The sequence below is a fragment of the Phyllostomus discolor genome, chromosome 7, assembly GCF_004126475.2.
Source record: "Phyllostomus discolor isolate MPI-MPIP mPhyDis1 chromosome 7, mPhyDis1.pri.v3, whole genome shotgun sequence".
Lineage (NCBI taxonomy): Eukaryota > Metazoa > Chordata > Mammalia > Chiroptera > Phyllostomidae > Phyllostomus > Phyllostomus discolor.
The window spans coordinates 26,841,753-26,865,656 of record NC_040909.2 but is presented as its reverse complement, the minus strand read 5'-3'; the positions used below and the strand labels follow the sequence as shown (position 1 = coordinate 26,865,656).

The 23,904-nt window shown below is 39.2% G+C and overlaps 1 non-coding gene across 1 annotated transcript; it reads left to right on the top strand.

Moving 5' to 3' along the window:
- The first annotated feature begins 17,123 nt into the window (after positions 1–17,123).
- LOC114502214 lies at positions 17,124–17,286 on the top strand. The gene has a single exon (XR_003685061.1). It is a non-coding gene; the product is annotated as a U1 spliceosomal RNA (small nuclear RNA).
- The last annotated feature ends 6,618 nt before the right edge of the window (positions 17,287–23,904 follow it).

The window sequence follows — 23,904 nt, the reverse complement described above, 5'->3', positions numbered from 1 at the left end:
ACCGGGTCCCACTTCAATTGGTTGAAGAAATAGAAAATAGAAATGAGTTTAAGCAGAACAGGGGACGGAACGTCGAAAGAAATGAAACATGAATGTGTTTCCGTCAAATTCGAGGTAGATGGGATTGGATTGGAAATAGCCAGCTAGGGTCAGGCCAGCTTGATGTTCAGGATGTTCATTGGTTAAACAGTTATTGAGTGCTTATGATTACCAGATACTGCAGATTCGAGATTGAACAAAATGGGCAAATATCTTTTTATTTTTTTCCTGCCAGGGAGTTTATATTGTAACGGGGAGAATTTGTCTTCCAGGCCTTACAGGAAGATATAGCTAGGCCTGCCTAGAGAATTCTAGAATATTCTCAAGGTCAGGGAAATAGTACCTTGGGTGAGGGTGAGCTGTGAGGCGGTTAATGGAGCAAATCACACAACTTTGGAAACTATTCCAACACCCTGTACTGATAGCGGGTAACTGGCTATGACTACTATCCTCAAAGTTCCCTTTTGTGCAGATGAAAAGCATGAAAATGTTACTATGTGAGATGGCAAAATGGTGGGCTTTTGTAGCCTGAAAAACTGTGTCACTACCAATACCTAGTATTACTAGATAAAATAAAAACTGACCTTTGTTTTGATACACAGCTAAACCCAGAAAAAATGAAGGGAAATCATAAGATGCCAGGAATTAAAATGAAAACCAGAGCAGTGACTTAACTGGTTCTCCTCTGGCTCTGGATATGAGGGCTGGAGTGTAGGGTAACCAACTAGTTTGCCCTGGACTTTCCTGATTTTCCCACTGGAAAACCCCACCTCCTTGAAAACCAGGTCCCAAACAAACCGGGACTGTTGGTCATCTTGGGTATGGGCAAGATTTTAGTCTTTGTAACTTTAGGCCTGGAAGTTTAGGGGCAGGTGGTAAGAGTTTGGAGTCGCCCAAGGTCAGGGCTGGAACTGAGTGCATTACAAAAAGTCATTGTCTCCAAAAGACATCATCTTCTTTACCTGAAGGCAGAGTAGAGAAAATACAAAAGATCCAATGGAAGCATGTCCCATTTGTGGATAAACAGAAAATATTATGAAATTTTGAAACCCTAGACCTGCTTTTTACAAGAACACTTATGTTTCGTTGGGACCTCAAAACCTAGAAATTTATTCCCCAATCCCCACTTACTCCCCCAAAAGATTCCACACAAGGTATATTTGGAATGCAAGGCAGAAACAAACATAAAAACAACCTGGGCAGATGTTTTCCGTAAAGTCTGAAAGGGATTTTCATAAGCAAGGGACCCTTTAAAAAAGAGGGTCATAATGAAAAAATTATAAAACTACTATCATAAATGAGAATGGCAGACAACAAAAAAAGATTAAATATCAGACTTAGAGAAAAGGCCCCTTTAGTGTGTGCCTGTGTTTGGTATATATTTTTTCTCAACTTATTTGGAGTAACATACTCTATGAATATTTTAAGCTAATTATTCCACTATTTTAAAGTCCAAAATAATAAATATCTCTACTGTCCTCTTGAATAATTCAAAGGCCTTAGGATGTTTTTCTCTCTATACACCCTCCTCCCAATTTATGAGCCACTGTTATTATTCACTACTTTAGTTCTATCGTGTTTTCCTCCTTTAAATTAGACGTCATTTCCTTGTGCCTGAAGTAAATTCTATAGAATTTTCTTTCATAAGAGTGTGATGTGGTAAACCCTCAGGGTTTTTCCGACCTGAAATTCTTTTATTTTGCCCTTGTTCATTGAATATAATTATACTGGATATAGTATAATTCTAAGAACAATCGTCTTTTATTTTCTCTCACAATATTGAACATGTTCTATTATCTCCTGGTTTCTGTTGCTACTAAGAAATCTGCTGTTACTCTAATTTCTGGTTAAGATCTATTTTTGTTGTTTTGAAATCTCACAATGTTGTGTCTGGGTATGAAGTTTTAAAATTTCTCCTGCTTGTGAGTTTTTGGGCTTCCTGGGTTTGTGATAGCTTTCAACAATTTAAAAAAAATTCACTCATTTTTTTTGTCAAAGATTAATTGTTTAAGGAATTTAAATTAGTTTTTGCATTTCTTATTCCATAAGCAATTCTTATCGTCGTTTTTATTTAGATTACGACTTTTTTAAAGGTTGGTGGTATTCTCTTAAAACCCCAAGAAATCTTTACTTAGTAAAAAATTGTTATTTGAGATCACTACTGACTGTAATCACTTCAATGTGTTAAGATTGGTAGCAAGTTCATATAAATTGAGAAATAAACCTCTATATTGCTTCCTTATCCTTTGGACTGAAGGGGTGTCCAACATATGGCCCGCAGGCCACATGTGGCCTAGGATGGCTATGAATGCGGCCCAACATGAAATCACAAATTTACTTAAAACATTATGAGATTTTTTTGGTGATTATATGTCACAATATATTTACTGTGTGGCACAAGAAAACTCTTCTTTTTCTAGTGTGGCCCAAAGATGCCAAAAGGCTGGACATCCCTGCAGAGCAAGCAGTGATTTTTCAACCAGAATGCAGTGGCACCCTGGTGTGTGGCAAGAATTTTTAAAACATGCAGTACTTAACTATTTAGTCAGGGGCACTGACCTCTTTTTGCTTAGATTGTCAAAAAAATGACAACAGCCAACACAACAATAGCAGTCCAGTGTGAATGAATCCAAATTATACCTATTTTTTGTCAGATCAGCAAAAAATATATAGTTTTTGGTGTACCACACAATTTTTGTACTTCCTTTATGTGTGCCATGAGATGCAAAAGGTTGAAAATCGCTGCTTTACACACTAATAGGATGGGAAGAAAAAAATGGCTTTTTAAAAAACCTCCTCTGCCATTTCTATTGTGCTCCTAAAGCCTGGGACTCCAACTAGTATAAGCACTCTCAAAATTCATTTATTTGCAGACCATTTGCATGATTTTTATTGTATCTGCTCTGAATTTCTACATTATTATTTACCTAATTTAAAAAAAAAAAAACTGACTCAGCCCTGGCTGGCGTAGCTCAGTGGATTGAACTCAGGCTGTGAACCAAAGTGTCACAGGTTCGATTCCCAGTCAGGCCACATACCTGGGTTGCAGGCCACGGCCCCCAGCAACCACACATTGATGTTTCTCTCTCTCTCTTTCTCCCTCCCTTCCCTCTCTAAAAATAAATAAATAGAATCTTTAAAAAAAATGACTCAGTATTTTCCTATACAATTATATTTATGAAATCACATTTGTTGTGCTAGTTGCATTGTTTAGCAACACACATTAAAATAAATGTATAACTAGTAAAATTTTAAATGTTTATCTGTGGATCTCTTCAGATTACACTCTCTCAGGGCAACAGGTAACATACTTTTTGGAGAATACTGGATTAAGAGCACTCTTTATCTGGTCTTTGGATATGCAAAGTTGGATTTAAGGAAGTAGGGGGTGAAGTGTCAAGTTTTCTGCATTATAAATGAGAGTAATTGAATTCAAAGGGGGAAACCAAGCAAGGCTCAAAAAGTGGAAATCTGAGAATATGGAGGAAAGAAATAATTTTGCAAAGTGAGGAGAAGTTGCAGCTTTCTTTGAAAGCTGCTATCTGAATACACTGGAATCATCCAAAGGCTTTTAAAAGTTTGTGTTACCAGACAAATTAAGTCAGTCGAGAGTGAAACCCAGACATCAGTATTTTTAAATGTTTCTCAAGTTACTCCAATATACAACCAAATTTGAAATTCTTTGCTATAGAGCTTTGCTACTTTGTGTGGTCCAGACCAGCAGCTTGGCAGCATTTGGTTGCTATGGAATCTCAGGCCTACCTTAGACCTAATGAATCGGAATCTGCATTTCAATAAGACCTTCAGATGCTTTGTAAGCACATTAAAGTTCAAGAAGCACTGACTTAAACAATTTGCCATAAATACCTTGCATGTTTGGATTTGAGAATGCCTACCTTACAGAGAGCCAACCTTTCCAGCCTCTCTTGCAGCTAGAGCTTGGCATATGACCTAGACAACACTAATGAGATATACTCACCTAAATTTTGAATATGAGACTAATGATGCCACAAAGCAGTGACTGCAGAGAATACATTCTGAAGAAGGGTGGCAACAGCAGCATCAACATGACATCAGTTATAGTCGTCATGTCCACTGCTGTTAGTTGTGCAAGCTGTGCTGCAATTCAGTGCCCAACAGTGGCAGCTGAAGTTTCTTCACTGAACCAGTTTTGCAGCATGATTCCATGTGTCATTCTTGGAGACACAGATTCCTAGCCTGATTATTCAGTCCTTTCTGAGATTCTTTTCTTGCTTAAATCAGCCAAACTGTATGGGTCTGTTGCTTGCAACAAAGAATCTTGACTGAAATAGGTGATGAGTGAGGTCAACCAGAGCACTTTTAAGATGAGGGCTCACAGCTAAAAGATTTATGGCTTTGCCCTGTGACTCCGTAACATAATGTCCCCTCTATTGCACAGAAGCTTTGTGCCAGTAGTGTTTTGTGAGGGATGTCAAGGAAAAGGTCTTTTTTTCCTCTCTGCAGTAACATGTTATAGGCAGGACTACAATCAGGACAGCAAGATGATTCACAGATGAAATAATTGAGTAGGAACAGAAGCTTAGAGCACAAAGTGAGTTGGAAAAGCATAAACCATACTCCCCAAAATCCTAGAGAGATGGAAGAGGCATATGCTATTCCCACTGTATGTGGGCTGGAGTTTGAACCAATTCCACTTGAATCCGAAGGTATGGTGCCTCAGCTTCTATTGGGCCTGTATTCACATGGCCCAGCATAGCAACATGCATCTTAAGTGCACGTGTGCATACTTGCAGAGATGTCTGTCCACTGAGCAATGTTGCTTAAGCTCTCCTTGTGCACGTTTAACCCTGGGACCTGTATAATCGTTTTTTCATTCAACACTTGATCTCGTGAGCAAATTGCCTGAATTTTGAGGTTGGTCTGAACCAAGCTGACCTAATCTTCACAATGGCTTCACAAGACCTGCCTAAACACATAACTTTGAAAAGTGACTGACTTTTTAAAAGTAACAATAATGACAATAAGCACTAGTACTGATAATGGTGTTTACTGTGTACTAGGCACTATTCTATTTTACTTTTATTAGTTTATCTAATCTTCATGATGATAATAGATACTATTATTATCATCATCCCCATTTTATAGAGATAGAAGCAGAGGTACAGAGAGGTCAAATAGCTTGTCTGAGATTACACAATTGGCAAATATCAGAGTGGAAATTTTAACCCAGTCTGGCTTCTGAGTTCTTAACCATTGTGCTGTGGTAGCAAACTACCCAGAGGAAGAAAGGGCTAATATAGTGGGACAAGTTATGTGTCAAATCCCCGGTTTTGTGTGAGTAGCCAAATAAAAAGGGAAGCTATGAGTGTTTTATAATTTTTTTAAAAGTTTTTTAGTCATTTCTGATATATTTGCATTAATAAGTGGGGTCATCATCTCCAGCCTTGGTCCACACTTCTGGGTCCCTACTCATATATATATTTCTCCTCATCTCTTTGGAATGGCTTTTTCCGAGTTGAAGAACCACTGAGGAGACTTTTGCAAATCAGGGAAGCAGAAACTGTTTAACACTCGTGGAGGAGCAGGGAGGAAAAGCTGGTAGAATTTGTACATTTTCCTTTCCTTATCCCTAGTGACTCTCAATTTTATTTTCATAGTTTTATTCTGTGTTTAATTTTTTCTCTTTCTTATCCATTTTTGAGAATACATAAGTGTGTTTCCCCTCATTAAAATAATTACAAGCATTAAAAGTAACGTTTAAGTCCCCTTTTGTCCACCAAGTCTGCATCTCAGATCCCTCCCCACTGTGGCTAGTTTGGTATAAGTCCTTTCAGACCTTTTTTCTAGGTATCCCCTTTTGTATACTTATACAGGGGTGTACAAAAGTAGGTTTATAGTTGTGAGTATGCGAAACAGTTGATTGTGGTATTATTGATTGATTGATTGATTATTGTATTTGTTATTTTCATTAACCTACTTTTGTTCACCTCTGTATAAATATTTAGTATATGTACTTACAGAAAGTGCTTGTACCGATCAAAAAATGTGTACTCCTTTTAGTATACTTGTAGAAGATGTATACTTATGCTATATATTTGTACTTACAGAGTACATCTGTATTTGGAATACATAATATTTTGTTGTGTTTTAATACAAATGTTATTATACTATATGCATCTTGCAACCTGATTTTTTTCCTTTAACAATATGACTCAGAGACTTCTAATGTTAAGTATATAGATCCACCTAGTTGCTGTTAACTGTGGCATAATCTATGTAACATGGACATATACCATGTAATTTACCCATTCCCTGGTCAATGAACATTTAGGGTTTTTTTTCACTTTTTTAATTATTGCAAACAATATATAATGAACCCATCTAATTGGAACCACGTGAATATTTTTCTGCAGTGAACATCAAGAAGTTTAGTGGCTGGGTCATGAGATACACACAATTCAAATTTTAATAGACAAGACGAAACTGCCCTTTCAAGTGCTATGCCAATAGATACTAATTTGCAGCTGTGAGTGACAATCTCATTTGTCTATTCATTTGCCAATATTGATAAATCACACTTTAATTTGTCATATTGATGGGCAAGAAATGGCATCTGGTTTTCATTTTACTTTCCATTTCTCTGATTGCTTATGGAGTTGAGCCTCTTTCTATTGTTTGCTCTCAGAGAAGATTCCTCTTCTGTGAATGCCTTTTCCATAGCCTTCGGCCATTTTTCTTTTGGGTTGCTTGTTTTTTTATATTGTTTTCAGGAGTTTGGCTTCTTCCTTTCTTTTCCCCCTCAGCCCTTTGGGCAAAGGAAAAATTGGTATTGGAGCCTCCTTGAAATTCTAGTCCACTGCAATGAACCAGAGTGAACATTCGTTTCCAAGAATTTCTTTCCCTAAACTGGAGAGATGTAAGCCACAAAAGAGAGGAAATCTCTGGTATAAACACCAACTGTTGAATCTTTGAATATCAGCTCTTTCCTGGACATCCTCCTAACAAACCAGATAAGAGCTCTTATTTAAATCTGTCAGTCCCTCATTTTCAAAGAACATTTAGGAACCAAAGAATTGCCAGAGAGATGGAGAAATGTTGGGACCTGTGATTTCTAAAGAGGTTTTTTTTATATATATTGTGTGTTTTTTTAGGCAATGTGGAAAATCTCAGAGAAATCTCCTGTGGACAACAATGTGCTAAGGTCTAAAATTTTTGAAGTTCTGTTCTTGCTCTGGGTCCCCTCAGTTTAGAGTGATAATAACTATAGAGAAAAGAGGTGAGACATCGGGTAAATGAATACAACATTTAGAAGGTCAGTATTTAGAGCTTAGCAGGAAAGTCTCTGGAAACAATTTGATTAACACAAACATAAATTAATTTTGTATCACCCCCAAAAATGTTTTCTTTTCCCTTCTAAGCATTTTTCCTTTGTCCTATGTGGAATTGACTGGGAAAAAAAAATCTGTCTATAGAACCACCGTGGCTTCCCTTTTGGCAAATGCTTTGTTTTGTGTAGCTGCCGCTAGCGTTTTGGCCAACACAGACAAAGTAAAGGAAGTGAAAAGTCAGAAGTGACCAGAACAGAACACAAGTTGAAAGAAAATCACAGAGTGAAGAAGAAAAGGAGAGAATATACATACTTTAAAAGGAAAGAAAGAAAAAGAGTTGAAGGAAACATTCTCTTGTTATTTCCCATATCTTTTCAGTCGTCAAATTCCATTTGTTTTTCTTTAAATCGATTCTCTAACAGACCTTCCTTTCTATCCTCACCACTTTCTTCCAGACCATAGGACACGTCCCTCATTAGAAAAAGTGAGGCCATGTTCTCTTCATTCTGTGCCCGATGATTCCAACAGGTATCTGACTAGAATCCATGCCACCGCAATGTCCATCGAACACTACTGTCAATATATTGCTGTTATGCTCTGCTCACAAACCACCCAGGGTTTCCTAGTTCCAGTTTCATCATATTAAATTTAACCTTTTCAGCCTGGCTCTTAGAGCCCTTTAACATATGACTTCACCCTACATAGCCCTCATTAGACTGCCCATCAGTGTTCCCTTCTCATTCTACCTTCCGTATTCCTTTCATTTAAGCATGCCCTTCTAGCTATGCTTTTCCTCTCTCAATTCTACCTAATACTGAATTCAGGTCTTGTCAAGTTTACCCTAATGTGTGGAATTTTCTGTCTATCCCACCTTTACTTTCTTCTCTCATAGCCATTTCAGTGTCTAAAGTACATTATGTGCAATTTTGGATGACAACACGTGTGAAAGTGGGGAAGGAGTATATCAAGTCTTTGGATTTGCATTGGGTTTGTATTGTTTCTAGCACTTAATAACACTGGGCAAGCCATTTACCCTCACTGAAGCTCGGTGGGTAAAAGGTGAGTACAACTGTTTCACCTTAGAGGATCAGTAGAAGGATAGGCTAGGTGGAAGGACAGGTATGTGGTACTTAACACCATGCCTGAACCATAAAAAACTATGCTAACTATGCCAAAATTTTCTCTCTGTCCTCATAACCCCTTCTGCAAGAACCTGCTCCTACCACAGCCCCAAAAGAGATAACTACCATTTTGGATGCTTTTTGGATAGTGGTAACAGAATGCCTGATTAAAAGTGATTAAATAATACTGATTTTTTAAAAGCTAAATTAAAATGAAGTCTAGATGTAAGCAGTTCCAGCATTGGTGGTGAGGCTCAGTGATATTAGGGCTCTGAATTAGCATCTCTGGGATTCTTTAGTTAGTACCGTAAAGCATGACTTACCTTCAGAGTTAAAAGTGTAGAGGAAGAAAGTACTCTGTTCTAATATCTCTCATTTATTTGGGAGGAAAATCTTTCCTTATAGCCTTCATTTTATACTCATTGGCCAGAACCGTGTTATGTATCCACTTCCATCTCAAAGAGAATCTGGCTAAGTGTTTATTTGGCAAAAGGGAAATACATCCATAATAATGGACTTGGATCGGTCATGATTCATCCTCTGGGCCTGAGCACATTCCTGACTGAAACAAGAAGTAGGTTCTTAACATAGGTGTTAACTGTGTCTGCCCTTTGGGCAATTCAGGGTGCCACATGACCTCTTTCTTCTGGCTCCAATTGATTGTATGTGAATGAACATTGACCTAAGTTGAGTCAATCAAATTCTCTCCCATTAGAATTTGAATTAAGAGCTCAAGAATCAGTAGTTCTTGATTCCAATGCCTTGGTGCTTTGCACTCTGTGAAATACCTCTGCATCTTTCAGTCTCCTTTTAGTGGGTTTCTGTTTCTTGAATCACATGAACCCTAATTAGGCCACAGACTCACTTACATGGTGTCATTTAATAATCACTAAAGTAATAAGTATTATAACATTTACTATCCAGTTTTGCTTTTGAATTGTTTCATACATGCTAGTCCCATCTTACACATAGTCTATAAATTCCCTAAGGAAGAGATTAACCATGTACTTTATTTTTCATAGTTCTTAAACTGGTATTAACCACAAGATATGATGAGTACCCTTAATACTTGTTGAATGATTGATTGGTCAGTTGCTCTTTTTTAGTTAATATTTCTAACTGTTCCAGAAGTAGATACAAATCCACCAGATTAGCAAAATGCAACTCAGATTGTTCATTTGATAAATGTAAAATCTTTTAAAATATACCAAATTGACAAAAGTATAAAGAGATATACTCTAATATGCAAAGTTATCTCTAAAAGGTAGTAGTACTATGTGTCTATCTTCATCAAGGTAATCAAAATCTTTCAGATTTTCCACATAGGATATGAATGACTTTATCTGAAAAGGAAAAAGTTAATTTGAAAAGAGGTGATCAGAAAAAAATATGTATTTGGCCATTTAGTACATGTTTGTTAATTTCCTGTTTTTGCCTAAGGATATGCCTACAGATAAACTTTAGCATTAGAGACCTCAACTCTGGATTTAATTGTACAGTAGAAATTTTGGATTTTGATTTCCTTTTAGCATAGAATAATATTAATCTCATAGGAAAGTTAAACACAATTTTCAATACACATGATACCAAATTATAAGTTTTCCCTGAAAGAACTTTAAAATATTCCTATTTGATTTAAAAATGAACAAAAACCTACTTGGCTATGTTTTAAAAATCATTTGGGTTTTCTTGACATTGCTGTTCATTATTTAAAAGAAATGCTACTTTGTTAACAGACCATTCAAATGTTTATTGGGCATTTGTACAGTCTGACAAGTAAAAACAAAATTCCCCAGAATCCAGTATCACAAAAGCTTTTGTTTCAAGCCACAAATTAGACAAATCTGTTTTTTCCCCGACATTGAACATTTTACATCAAACAGCCCCAGTTTAAGTAAATATCCATCCCTTTAAAAAACAAAATTAATATTAGAATTCTTTTTGTTTGTAAAAAGATCTAGATTCAACAGGTTCCAGATGTTGCAACTGGATCACAGATGTATCCAAAATAACAATAAAAGGAGTGCATTTTTTGTTTTGATTCCAAGCAGAAACAATTGCCACTTATGAATTCACATTAGGGCCACAAAAACTGTACTCCTGATACTGAGTAAATAAACACTATTGTGCTAGCAAAGTGCTTCAAGACATGATGTTATATAAATACCACACCTTCCTATCACAGAATTGGCAGCAGAGACAGATTTCTTATCTTTATAAATCCACTGCTATTTATATATAAGTGCTAACCAGGCACCAGTAGTGATCCATGCTACATTCAGATGTACAAAGAAAAGGTAGCTTCTTTAAATTTAATTTTTCTACAGGCCCCCATGGGGTCACAAACTGTGAAGAATAACGTACAGTATGAATGAGAGGGAAAGAAGTTCTCATCTGCCCCGTTGACAATATTTCAGTCTCTTCTGATGTCAGTAGTCCCCTTTGGGGTGAACTCATTCAACTTGTGCCCCAGGATCAGAGTAAAGTTTCCCTCCCATTTTCTCTAAAATATGGCAGCTGGTAGATGGAATTTTTATAAGGCCTTGCGCTGGAGGGGGAGGAGGGCCTCTGAACCAAGCTGGGCCCTCATTGGTTCTGACTGCAGCATCTCTGGCCTGGCTGCCTCTTTATTCCACACCAAGAAGGGACTCTGAAAGATGCTTTGTGCTGGCTGACATAAATTCAGCCTCAAACCCCCTTTCTTTGTTACCCGTGGTAACTACAGAGGTTGTTATAGCTCGGGGACCAAATGACACACTTCAGGTCAATAAGATACAGGTAGAAGCCCTTTAACAGGGAGGCCCCTACTGTGCCGCTTTCTGAATAAAAAGGCAAAGCCTCCTTAAGAGAAAGCCCATTGTGCTTTGCTCTTTTCCTTCTTGAAAACGAAGAGCTTGGAGGGCCAGCAACACATTGGAGACCATGAATTGACAAACACGGCCATGAAAATCATTACATTAGAGATGGAGGAGTGGAAGAAGAGAAGAAAACCTGATAGCATTAGCATCACTGAACTTCAGTACCAGCACTGCTTAACTTAGAATGTAATGTTATATAAAAGAAAAAAGCTCCCTTACATACCTAGTTATTTAAGTCACCATTTTCGGGGGTCTTCTGCTTTTGCAGGTAAGTGCAATCTTAGTATAAACAGTGATCAAGGAAAGGGAGGGTTTTAGATTTAGAATAAATATGTAAACACAAGCATGCATGTTTGAGAGAACTTGAGTGCAGTCACTTTATTACTTCTGCTAAGACTAGTTAATTTGTCCTACCCAAGATGTGGCACTTTTTCTGTTAGTCAACATCACTGTATGGTGGAAGTCATGAACAGGAAAGAAAATGGTGGCTTCAACTTCTAGAGCCTTCCACAATTTGGCCTGGGATTGGAGCTAACTAGTCCATTGCTGGGATGGCTCTCTTGCCCTTGACATTGCCTCTGAGTAGGGAGCAGAACAGGCAATAAACAGAATGCTGTACCCAGTGCAGAAAGGGAAGGAGGCTAATTTGCATAAGGAGCCAAGGGTCTTGTCAGAAAAAGAGTCTGAGGACCCTACTGAGATCCCAAACCCTACTTTCTGAGATTTCAAAGTTAAAGAAAGGTGGTGGGGTGTAATGTCATGGCTTTGACCAGGCGATGTGGTCCCAATAAGAATGGAACCAAATGATCTCAGAGAAGAACTCAATGAGGGTGAAGAGAAAGCATGGCTTGGTAAGTTAGATCTCACACAAGCATCCAAAGATTTGTAAGGCTTGCTGGCTCTGGTCCTGTTGTTGACTTACTTAGTCTTCACTCAGATTCAGGGCCCCTCACTATGGTGCCCCTCTCCATGAGGATTATACATCTACACCCTATGAACTTGGGCGTGGCTGTGTGATTTGCTTTGGCCAATGAAATGTAGTGTGTCACAAATTGAGGGCATTTAATGATATGAAACTCAGAACAGATACGTGATGGTTGTATGTGCTAGGGTATCTCATTTCCAAAACTGGGTCCCACAGAAGGCCAGGGTTGTGCCAGGCATCAATAGAATTCAGTGGGGAAAATTGATATTAGTGAATTTTTTATTAAGTATCTAAAAAATATCAAACCTATAGTTATTCTTAGTCTCATGGAATAATTTATCATTAAGAAATGGCATGGCATTACTGAGAACACTGCTGTTGCAGGATAATATTGAGAATAATCAATTGGTGTGCTTCTTACCTCCCATCTTCTCCAAAGTTGTATATTAAAATCAAATTCTTTTTCTTGGGCCCTTCTCTTCTTCCTTTCCCCAACCCATGTGTCGAGACATCAGCCAGCCTCTTCTCTGGGTGAATAGAAGCATGGAAGACAAGAAAAAAAAGACAGTATATTTGAGTCTTGAGTTCAAAATACACTGATGAAAGGTAGACAATTACAGGGATAGTAAAAGGCACAACAGATTTTTAAAAACCCCATGGGATCAAGAGAAAGAATATTACAAAGCATTGGGAGGAACCATTCTAAAGGGGTGCAGCATACAAGTTAGAGACCATAACTTCCCACAGAAATCAGCACAGTGTGTTTCCAGTCCCAGGAGGCTCTCTAGAAATCAATTACAGGCCTGTCTGGGCCTCCTGTTGTGGTCCAAAGAGGGCTGCTGATAGACAGTTGCCAGCACAATGGATGTCAATCATCCAGCATGAGTGAGTCATCTGTGCTCTGAGATTTTGTTCAGGGCCCCCCTCTGATTCACCATAAGTGGATCCAGGATGCTCAGGAATTTCCTGGAATGCAAAGTGGGGTGTGGACACCTTATAGAGGGTGGTGGTAGTGACCAGGGCTTGTGGAGAAAGCTCCTGCCTGGAACAAACTGGAAACAAAAAAGGCCAGCTGAAAATCTCCCAGTGTGCCCCTGTTCCCCAGGAATTCACCTTATGCCTGAAGTATAGATTCAAGATATCTGATACGCACTTTGCTCCAAGGGCAGAATTTACCCGTCTGTGTTATGTCTTAAAAGTTATTTTCTTGTCTTAAAATTTTAATTTGACCCAAGATAACTGAGAACATATTTTTACAGAAAAGCCTGTACATGGGTGCTCAGAGCAGTATTATTCATAATATCCCAAAGTGGAAACAACTCAAATGTCCATCAACTTAAGAATGGATAAACAAAATGTGTTATTGCCATCATAGAATGGAATAATATTTGGCCACGAAAAGTAACGAACTATTGATTCATGCTTTAGTATGGATGAACCTTGAAAACTTTATGCTAAGTAAAAGATCCAGGCATAAAGGACCACATGAATAAATTCCAATTATAAGAAATATCCAGAAAAAGTAAACCCATAGAGACAGGAGATAGATTAGTGGTTGCCCAGAACTGGGGGATTGGAAAGTAGGGAGTAACTGTTAATGGGAATGGGGTTTTTGTGGGGTGATAAAAATATTCTCAAATTAGTCGTGACAATTGCATAGCTTGTGAATATATTAAAAATGCTTTGAAAGGTTGTGATATATCTCAATCAGAAATTAATTTGTGATAATATTTAGTTTTGATTGCGTGTAAAAAGATACTACATACACTTGTTCTCAGTGGATCTGAGATTGAAAGAAGAAAGTTGTAAATAAAAAGCAGAGTCTCGAGAGCTCATAGACTCTAAAACAAGCAAAAAGTGAGTGCTTCAAAGTGGAAATGAAAAATCATACTTTGTTTTCTAAAAAAAAGAATGAAGTGAGCTATTTGGGATGAAACAATTGAATTTTGGAGAAGCCTGCTTCAGTAGTTTCCGAGTGTAGCAAAACACACTGATCATATTGGTTTTCTGTTTCTGGAAAATGTGATTTCTTAAAAAAATTATAATGCAGTTAAGGCAACATTTAGGAAGAGACTGTATGCTGCCCTTGATCAGCAACCTTGTTTCTAATATTAAAGTAGGCTCATGATTTTTATTTTTTATTTATATATATATATATTTTATTGATTATGCTATTACAGTTGTTCCATCACTCCCCCCTTCATTCCCCTCCATCCTACACACCCTCTCCCACCCACATTCCCCCACTTTAGTTCATGTCCATGTGTCATAAGTCTTTTAACTTCTACATTTCCCATACTATTCTTGCCCTCCCCTGTCTATTTTCTTCCTACCATCTATGCTACTTATTCTCTGTACCTTTTTCCCCTCTCTCCTCCTCCCACTCCCCTGTTGCTAACCCTTCATATGATCTTCATTTCTATGGTTCTGTTCCTGTTCTAGTTGTTTGCTTAGTTTCTTTTTGTTTTTGTTTTAGGTGTTAATAATTGTGAGTTTGCTGTCATTTTACTGTACATGTTTTTTATCTTCTTTTTCTTAGATAAGTCCCTTTAACATTTCATAAAATAAGGCTTGGTGATGATGAACTCCTTTAACTTGACCTTATCTGAGAAGCACTTTATCTGCCCTTCCATTCTAAATGAAAGCTTTGCTGGATAGAGCAATCTTGGATGTAGGTCCTTGCCTTTCATGACTTGGAATACTTTCCAGACCCTTCTTGCCTGTAAGGTCTCTTTTGAAAGATCAGCTGACAGTCTTATGGGAACTCCTTTGTAGGTTACTGTCTTCTTATCTCTTGCTGCTTCTAGGATTCTCTCCTTCATTTTTACCTTGGTTAATGTAATTATGATGTGCCTTGGCGTGTTTCTTCTTGGGTCCAACTTCTTTGGGACTCTCTGAGCTTCCTGGACTTCCTGGAAGTCTATTTCCTTTTCCAGAATGGGGAAGTTCCCCTTTATTATTTGTTCAAATAAGTTTTCCACTTGTTGCTCTTCCTCTTCTCCTTCTGGTACCCCTATAATTGGGATGTTGGAACATTTAAAGATGTCCTGGAGGTTCCTAAGCCTCTCCTCATTTTTTTGAATTCTTGTTTCTTCATTCTTTTCTGTTTGGTTGTTCCTGTCTTCCTTCTGGTCCACTCCATTGATGGAAGACCCTGCTTTCATTCCATCACTACTGGTTCCCTGTGCATTTCTCTTCATTTCACTTATTGTAGCCTTCATTTGTTCATCTAATTTGTGACCAAAATCAGCCAATTCTGTGAGCATCCTGATCACCCGTGCCTTGAACTGTGCATCTGACAGTCTGGCTATCTCTTAGTCGCTTAAAAGGATGGGTTCTGCGGCATTCACTTGTTCTTCTGTTTGAGCCTTTTTTTTTTTTTGGTCTGGTCGTGCTTGTTACATATGAGGGGTGGAGTCTTAGGTGTTCACCAGGACAGGGCAACCCAGTGGCTGGATTGTGACACTGTTTGTAGGGGCGGGGTCTGAGAGGGAACAATGGCAGTTGCTCCACTCTCCTCAGACTTCAGTCCCTTTTGCCACTTCCCCCAAGCAAACTGGGCCTTTCTGGTGCTATTTCCTGTGTGCACCCCATGGGTCTTTCCAACGACCTCTCCTGTGAGGCTGGGCGTCTCTCCCTGGGCCTCAGCCCCCCACAGGTGTTTTCAATCAGTGCCCCAAGGCTCTATTTCCCAGCGCTGGGATCCTGGGTTGCACGCAGTGCCTTGCTTCACAGTTGCCACCTCGCTGGGTCTGCTGGCTGCCGCTTGCCCACTCAGGGTTTGCCAGCTGCGGTCTTGCGCACCTGGGATGCCTTATGTGCCCAGCCCCAATGCTCTCTGCTTCCTGTGCTGCACCTCACACCCGGCTACCCAACTCCGCCCCTCCTACCAGTCTGGATGAACGTGTCTATTTTAACTCCTTGGTTGTCTGATTTATACAGTTCAATTTTCTGTCAGTTCTGGTTGTTATTCTGTTTCTAAATTATTTTTGTCCCTATCTTGGTTGTGCAAGGAGACACAGTATATCTACCTATGCCTCCATCTTGGCTGGAAGTTAGGCTCATGATTTTTAAAAAGTCACAAAACTATTATTTTCATAAAAAATTGTTGTAAAACATAATTTATACTAAAAATTAAAATAACAAACTTGATTTATTCATTCTTAATGTAAAATAATTTATTTGGGGTTTATTCTTAGAATAATAAGATATGCAAATCAGATTTAGATCATTGGTTCTGTATGACCCAATTTTGCTATCTTCACTAATATAATCTAAGTATGCACTTTATCTCATGGGCCCTAATTACTATCCTGTTAAAACATTACACTTTCAACAGTGTTCTGCATTTAGGGAAGTTTGGGAAATGCTTTTATGGCATAGTTCTCTGCACACCTTTACACCGGAAAGCTATACTTAAGAATATGTTAGGTTATGCTATGGGAATGAACAATCCCAAAATTTCAATGGACTATTTTTAAAAGTTTATTTTGAGCTCGCATTCCATATCTAAGGTAAAGTGGCAGGGGCCTCGACTCATAGTCAGCTTGACAGTGGTTCAGTTTCCATATTCACTCCCGCAATCCCCTTAGAGGGCAGCGCAGTGTCTTGCATGGGCGATTAAATTCAGTGTCCAGAAGAATGCATGTCTCTTCCACTCACATTTCATTGGCCAAAGAAAACTATATGACTACATCTGATTTCAAAGTGGGCGGGAACCTGCAATCACACGTTGTGCCTGGAAGGAAGAGGGACTATTAAACAGCCAATATGTACCTACTAGTCCAGCCACTGTCCAATAGATGTGTAAAGCAAGCCCCAAATATAATTTCCCACTTACCAATAGTAACATTAAAAAAAGTGAAAAAGATTACTTACCTGGCAGGGGAGGTACCACGATCACAAAGATGGTTTTCCCAGGATGAGGCCTATCCATTGCACTCCGGGTGTGCTGACTCCTGAGATTTTCCCAAATGTGGGAAACCAAGTGCATAATTTGTGGTAGTGGGGGACTGTGTTCACGCTCTCCCCCCCCAAAATGAAAAAGAATCAGGCAAAATTAATTTTAATAATGTATTTTATTTAAACAAATTTATCTAAAATATTATAACCATAAGAAATTATTGAGGAATTGTATTTTTTTAACTAAGTCTTTGAAATCAGGTGTGTATTTTATACTTACACAGCACATCTCAATTTGGAGTAGCCATATTTTAAGTGCTCAACAGCCACAGGTAGCTAGTGGCTGCTACCATATTGATAGGAAGCTCTCCAGTTTGTGTCTAGGGAACAGATCACTAAACACTACCACAAACATGAACTTTCCTTGAAGAGTCTTGTTTTACTTTTTAAAAATTTAACATGAGCCCTGGCTGGCATAGCTCAGTGGATTGAGTGCGGGCTGGGAACCAAAGTGTCCCAGGTTCAATTCCCAGCCAGGGTACATGCCTAGGTTGCAGGCCATAACCCCCAGCAACCACACACTGATGTTTCTCTCTCTCTCTATCTCCTTCCCTTCCCTCTCTAAAATAAATAAATAAATAAAATCTTTTTAAAAAGTGTATCGCAGGCTGTAAATTTAAAAAAAACTTAACATGATATTTTAGTACAAAATATTTTGTAGGTTATTATTGTATGAAAATTGCTCTGGAAAAATAGGCTGTGTTAATCCTATAGCTGTGCTTCTCACCTGTGTATTAGCTAGAACCCCAGAAGAACTGGACCAGGACCTGGAGATATCTGTTCCAGTTCCTGGGGATATTAATTGATTTGAGACCTGAAAGAAGTGATGTGGCCTTGCTGAGCCTCAGTTTCCTTATCTGTAACACGGCAGGCTTAGGGTAATATTAAAAGTGCTTTTTTAATCTCATATTCTAAGATCCTTGTTAGAATTGCATTATTATGACAAGGGCCGGATGTTTTGTTTTGTTTTGCTTTTTACAGAAAAATTGGCCTTTTGTACAGCAGCCTATCAAGTAACCTGTTTAGGGTCTACATAGTTAGCTCCAATAGCCATGTAAACTTCATGTCATTACTGAGTAGTCATTGGCAAAAATGTGTGGAGGGGGGTTCTCCTAGACCCCCAACTTGGGTGGCACAGGCAGCTCCTGAGAACTTGGAAAGAGTTGCTTTAGGTTTAGCGATTTGAAATCAGGACCCATTGGCAGTGATGCTCATAAAGGGAAGTCTGATGAATTCCCTCTTCTGGCATTACCGCTGGAATCCCACTGGGTATTTCACTTCAAGGAAGGTAGAAGACCAGTGTCCATAACCGATTAATGATCCACAGGGTAGGTCAGAGGCCAGAGGAATTATTTGAACAGTAAATGGGGACGGGCATGCAAACTTCCTGCTTTCACTCCGTGGGCAGTGAACTAGTCCGGCTGAGCATGAATGCTGATGTATGAGGATCCGGACCTTACTCCTGCACTTCCCAGGGGTCAGAGACTGCTGTGGTCTTGATTTTACTTTGGATGGATTTCAGCACAAGGAGAAACGGCTTGAAAGAGCCTTGGGCATAGGCTCGGCATATTCCTGAGTTGCACCTGATGTGTTTTTCAGATGACGCTTCAGCCCCTTGCCTGTTCTTCAGATTTCTAGAGCAGCAAGCAAGGGAAACATAAGTGTCTTCCCATGGTCTGCTCTGAATTCATGCACAAGGCAAATTTTACTTCCTCTAGTTATTTTAAATCTCTTTCAGACAAGACAGCAGGATTAATTAGCAGGGTTTATTTACTGTTGCATGCGCGCTTGGGAATAAAGGATTTAGAACTAGGTCACTAGGTGAGTGTAATTCATTACTAGTGCTCAGTGCAAAATGGTTTATTTAGAAATATTAATAATGTTTTTTATCATATATAAATTGAATACATATGCTTTTTTCTAGTCTTTTTTAATCCATGTAAAAATACACATTGAGTATCTTTATGAGAATCTCAGATTTAAACTGTTGGACCCCCTTTAGCTCAAGGAGATAGGAAATTAGGAACTGAAAACTTCTTAATTAAAGTCATATTTAGACTTCTGAATCTAGGCTAGGCTTTTGATTTTTGAAGCTTCATGCAGAAATTCTAACCATCAACATCATTGTACCCCTTTGGGCACAAGTTCATACCCAGGTTGAGTTTCCCCTTTAAGAAATGGCCTTCATGTTTTAAAATGACGTGATAAAGGAACACAAAAGAGTGTACATTTCTGCTTTCCTTCCAACAGAGACATCTTATCAGTAAATTCCCACATTCCCGGATCAATTTCTGGCAAGCAGGACAAAATGAAATATGTAATGTGAGTTCAGGTGAGGTGAAGTGAGACTATTTAATTGGGGAAAAAAAAACCACCTGTGTTTTTATTCAGTTAGAGCTGGGTGTTTATTTCTGGCTCTAGGGGCCAGACAGTCCTATTGAGTGGGCCAGTGCTGCGTTGGACATATGAGACATGTTGGCCAGTTCTCATTCTTGCTCTGTCATTCTTAGATAGCCTTTTGTGGGGGTTCTGTCAGGAATCATTGAGGGTTATTTAGGATCCTCTTCTACAGGCCTCAGACGTGGGCCCACAGGCCTGACCCTTCTTGGCTAGAGTGCCTCACCAGGCCATTGTGGGCTTCTGCCCCCCACTTGCCTTTCCTGTCTGCCCCCTCCCTGGTTTCAACCACTCCCCACCTCGTATACCTGTGGCTGCCCCAACCACTGTGCACTTTCTCACTCCCACCCTGTCATTCTTGATGTTCTCTCTCATTCCCTTTTCACTTGCTTGCTACCTGAGCCTTTAGTCATTCTTCAAGACCCAACCTGAATCTCCCTCCCTTTGTGAAGTCCTTCTAAAGTCCCTTGCTCCTACCTCTACCACCCTTGTCAGAAATAACTACTACTTCCCCTGTACTGTCGAAACACACTGGTTATTTTTCTCTCTTTAGTATAGCACTTTCCACATGGTTTTTGATGCTACTGAGGACACACTACCCCCAAATTTAGCACCTTGGCATATGGAATATTTTACACTGAAGGGATCAGAGAAATCATGAGTACAACTCTTAGACTTTTACCTGAAGTAGTAAAATGGGTTGCAAAGCAAGAGGAGCCTGAAATAGGAGGTATTCCCCACAGCCCATGGTTGGGGGAAGGGGAGAAGCAGATGATATGGCTTAAGATACTTTTCATAGCAATGGCAAGGTGATAGCCCTGTCTTTCCTGAAGGGAAGCAGGCTACTACCCCGGGCAAAAGGCATACTGACTTCCAGAGTATTCAGGGACTCCTGATGTAGCTGGAGGTTTGTACAATGCCTGCAGGAGAGGCAGAGAGGTGGAGGTGCTCATGTCACTGAATCATCCTTGCCCTGACTAAAGATGGCAACTGAAAGAATGTAAATGTTATGGGGAAATTGGCAGATGTAGCACATTGTGGGAGGAGCTTGATAGGAAGTCATGTAGGAAGCTCCAGGTCAGGACTTAAAAATAAAGACGCTCTGAAAGAAAAGAAGATTCTGCCGTGCTGCCAGTAGTGAGGGAGAGGCTAGTCTGCTCCTTTGAGGATTCAGCCATGTGGCCTAGGCTGGCCATTAAACAACCATGCAGTTTGAAAGGATGTAGAAGGGCCTCCCGTCTGCTGTGAGGTCTGGTGTGTAAGGGGAGAAGCAGATGATATGGCTTAAGAGGGCACCACTCAGTTTTGGATTAAGAGCTAGAGTAAGAAAAAGGAGACCTGCTGGGAAACCTGCCTGGAGAACATGGCAGCACGGCTGATGGTGCTGGGAATTGCAAGGGCCTGCCTAACCAAACACAGGTTAGTGGGAGATGCTTGGAATGCTGAACCGTGACCAGGAATGTGGAGCTGCAGACTTCTGCTTTTCTGAAAGACGGTACCTCTGGTGTGTTCTGAAACACAGCCTGGGTTTGGCAAAGGGATGCAGGACTGTGTGTTTACAAATTTTTTTAAGGGCGTGAGACTTAATGGCAGCAACCTGCCATTATTGTAAACCTGTATAACCTTTAAATAAACAACCCCCTTCCTTTGTCACCAAACTCTTGGCATTGGGAGTCACACTTGTTGGCAGCGGGCAGTTGAGTCCTACTGCTGTTCCAGAACAGCGTCGGCGGGGTTCTGTAGCAGTAGGTCAGAACGCCTTATGTGGGAGGCGCCCTTCCTGTACCTGGAAGAAAGGAGCATCCTTGTCTCTAAGACGGATTCTGAGAGGAATCTGAGCACACAGCTCTTACTTGCTGCAGTTCACTACACTTTGTCCAATCCCATTTTCCAGCACTTTCCACTCTTCATCAAACACTCAAGTTTAACCAGTTCTTCCAGTCTCTATTTCACTATCAAGTTTCCTGTATCATGTAAAACTTGTATTAAATAAATGTGTGTGCTTTTCTCTTGGTAAGCGGTCTTTTGTTACAGAGACCCATGGAGAACCTGGAAATGTAAAAGGAAAAAGATATTTTTCTTCTTTGCGTTTTCATAATCACTTGGCCCTAACCAAATTTCTTATGCTTATGAGGTCCAAATTTCTGGACCTCAGTTTCATCATCTGTAAAATGTGAGTAAAAATAATACCTACCTCATAGGGCTCTCATTAAGATGTGACACATGCAAAGTCATTAGTATTGTGCCTGGCATACAGTAAGAACTCAGTCAATGGCAACTAATATTATTATCATTGTAATTATCATCATAATTATTTACAATATGGAACAATGTGGAATAGTGGAACAAGACCGTGCATTTGTATTAATCTTTGCAATTCATTAAAAGCTCTCATAATTTATTATTTCATTGAATCTTTCAATAACCCGATGGCTTAGTTATAATTATATCAACTTTACAAATGAGAAACTGAAGCTCAGAGAAATTTAATGCCTCCATGTATTAGTCAGCTTGGGCTGTCACAACAAAATATCATAGACTGAGTGGCTTAAATAACAGAAATTAATTTTCTCACAGTTCTGGAGGCTGTAAGTCTGAGATCAGGGTGCCAGCATGGCTGGGTCCGGGTGAGCATTCTCAGCCTGTCTTGCAGACACATGCCTTCTTTCTGGGTTCTTACATGGCTGAGAGATAGGGAAAGAAGGAAGGATGGAGAGGGAAAGGGAGAGAAGGAGGAGGGGGAGGGAAGAACTAGAGCAAGCTTTCTGGTGTCTCTTCTTGTAAGGGCACTAATCCAATCATGAAGGGCCACCTTCATGAGCTCATCTAAATATAAGTATCTCCAAAGACTTTTTCTCCAAATACTATCACACTGGGGGGTTAGGATTTCAATGTAGGAATTTGATGTGGGACCGGGGTTACCATTTAATCCCTAGCACTTCACTTGCCCCTTTCAAGGTTATGTGGCTTGTAAGTGGCAAAGCTAAAAATTAAATCCAAGTTTCTGAACTCTGAATCTTGAACCCTTGTCCTAAAAGCAGAGACATTTCACATTACTTTGCAACTAATTCAGTTAGGGCTTTCACCTGTTATGTTGGATACTTCTTATGATAGATACTCTTTAAATAGAGATCATAGTGTTTTCCAGTCCACTTACCTGGCTCTTGGAGAAATTGAATTTGAGAGTATTCTTCCTTGGTAGTATAGTAATTTCCTTATGAAAAGTACTAGCTAACAGATCCAAAGCTCAGTTCAATTGAAAACTCAGGAGTTGCCAGAGGACCATCAGGTTTTCAGATGCACAATAACTTCAGAAACTATTAATATCATGGAAAGTGAAGTTTTATAAGTTGATGTTTTGGTCTTTTATTTAGCCTATTTAATATGATATTTGTTTTTTAAAAAACTTAGATATAATGTCATTTTTCTTGGTGACCAGTGAAGTTCAAAAGAGTTTCATTTTTCTCCTTCATGAAAAGTAGGAAAGAAAAGATTTTGTTTTTCTGGGGATTTTCATCTCCAAAGCTTTTTACCTCCAGTTGAATATAGTGGTATCTGTTGTGATTAGAGTAAAAACAGAGGTTGTCCTTTGCTCTTTTTTTCCTCTTTTAAGTTCTTGCTGTTTCAGGTTTTAGGGTTCATTATTTTGCTGCTCAGTTATGTTTTGAAGGTAAAAAATGATCTTGAAGAGCTGAGTACACTTAAAGTATTTGTTCTTGAGATTTTTATTTCTATTTTTATTCCTAAAGAGAAAAAAGATCCATTTGTTTTTCATTGCAGTACAATATACTAGTATGCCATTTTTGTAATAACCCAGGGAAGGTTTAAGAAGATGTCAATATAGGAGAACTAGTGTCTTGTTTAGGAGTCTGGTGAATGACTCAACTTCCAAAGAGCAAACTCAAGGTCTGCAGGAGGTCTGATAAGAAAGACCCTTACTCTGGTTCCCTGTGTTTACTGATGTACAATCTAGGAAATGCTATAAGCAATTTAAGATGGTTAATTTTACATGTTGTGGGAGTCCAGAATGAGTGACCCCAAGATGTGCTTCTGTGGTCTGCAGATTGTTTTGAGCTAAAGGCAACTTTTGCCACAGGCTGAAGAGAAACTTCTACCCTACTGACACCCTACTTGACTACCTAGAGAAATTTGAATTACAGGCTTTGCCCATAAGAGATTATCAGAGGTAACTTCTTTTGACCTAGCTGTAGGGCAGAGAAAACTTGTTTACTAGAGATCTGCTCTTCTTATCACCCTCCAGTGACCTTTTGAAGCCCTCAGGGCCCCTTACT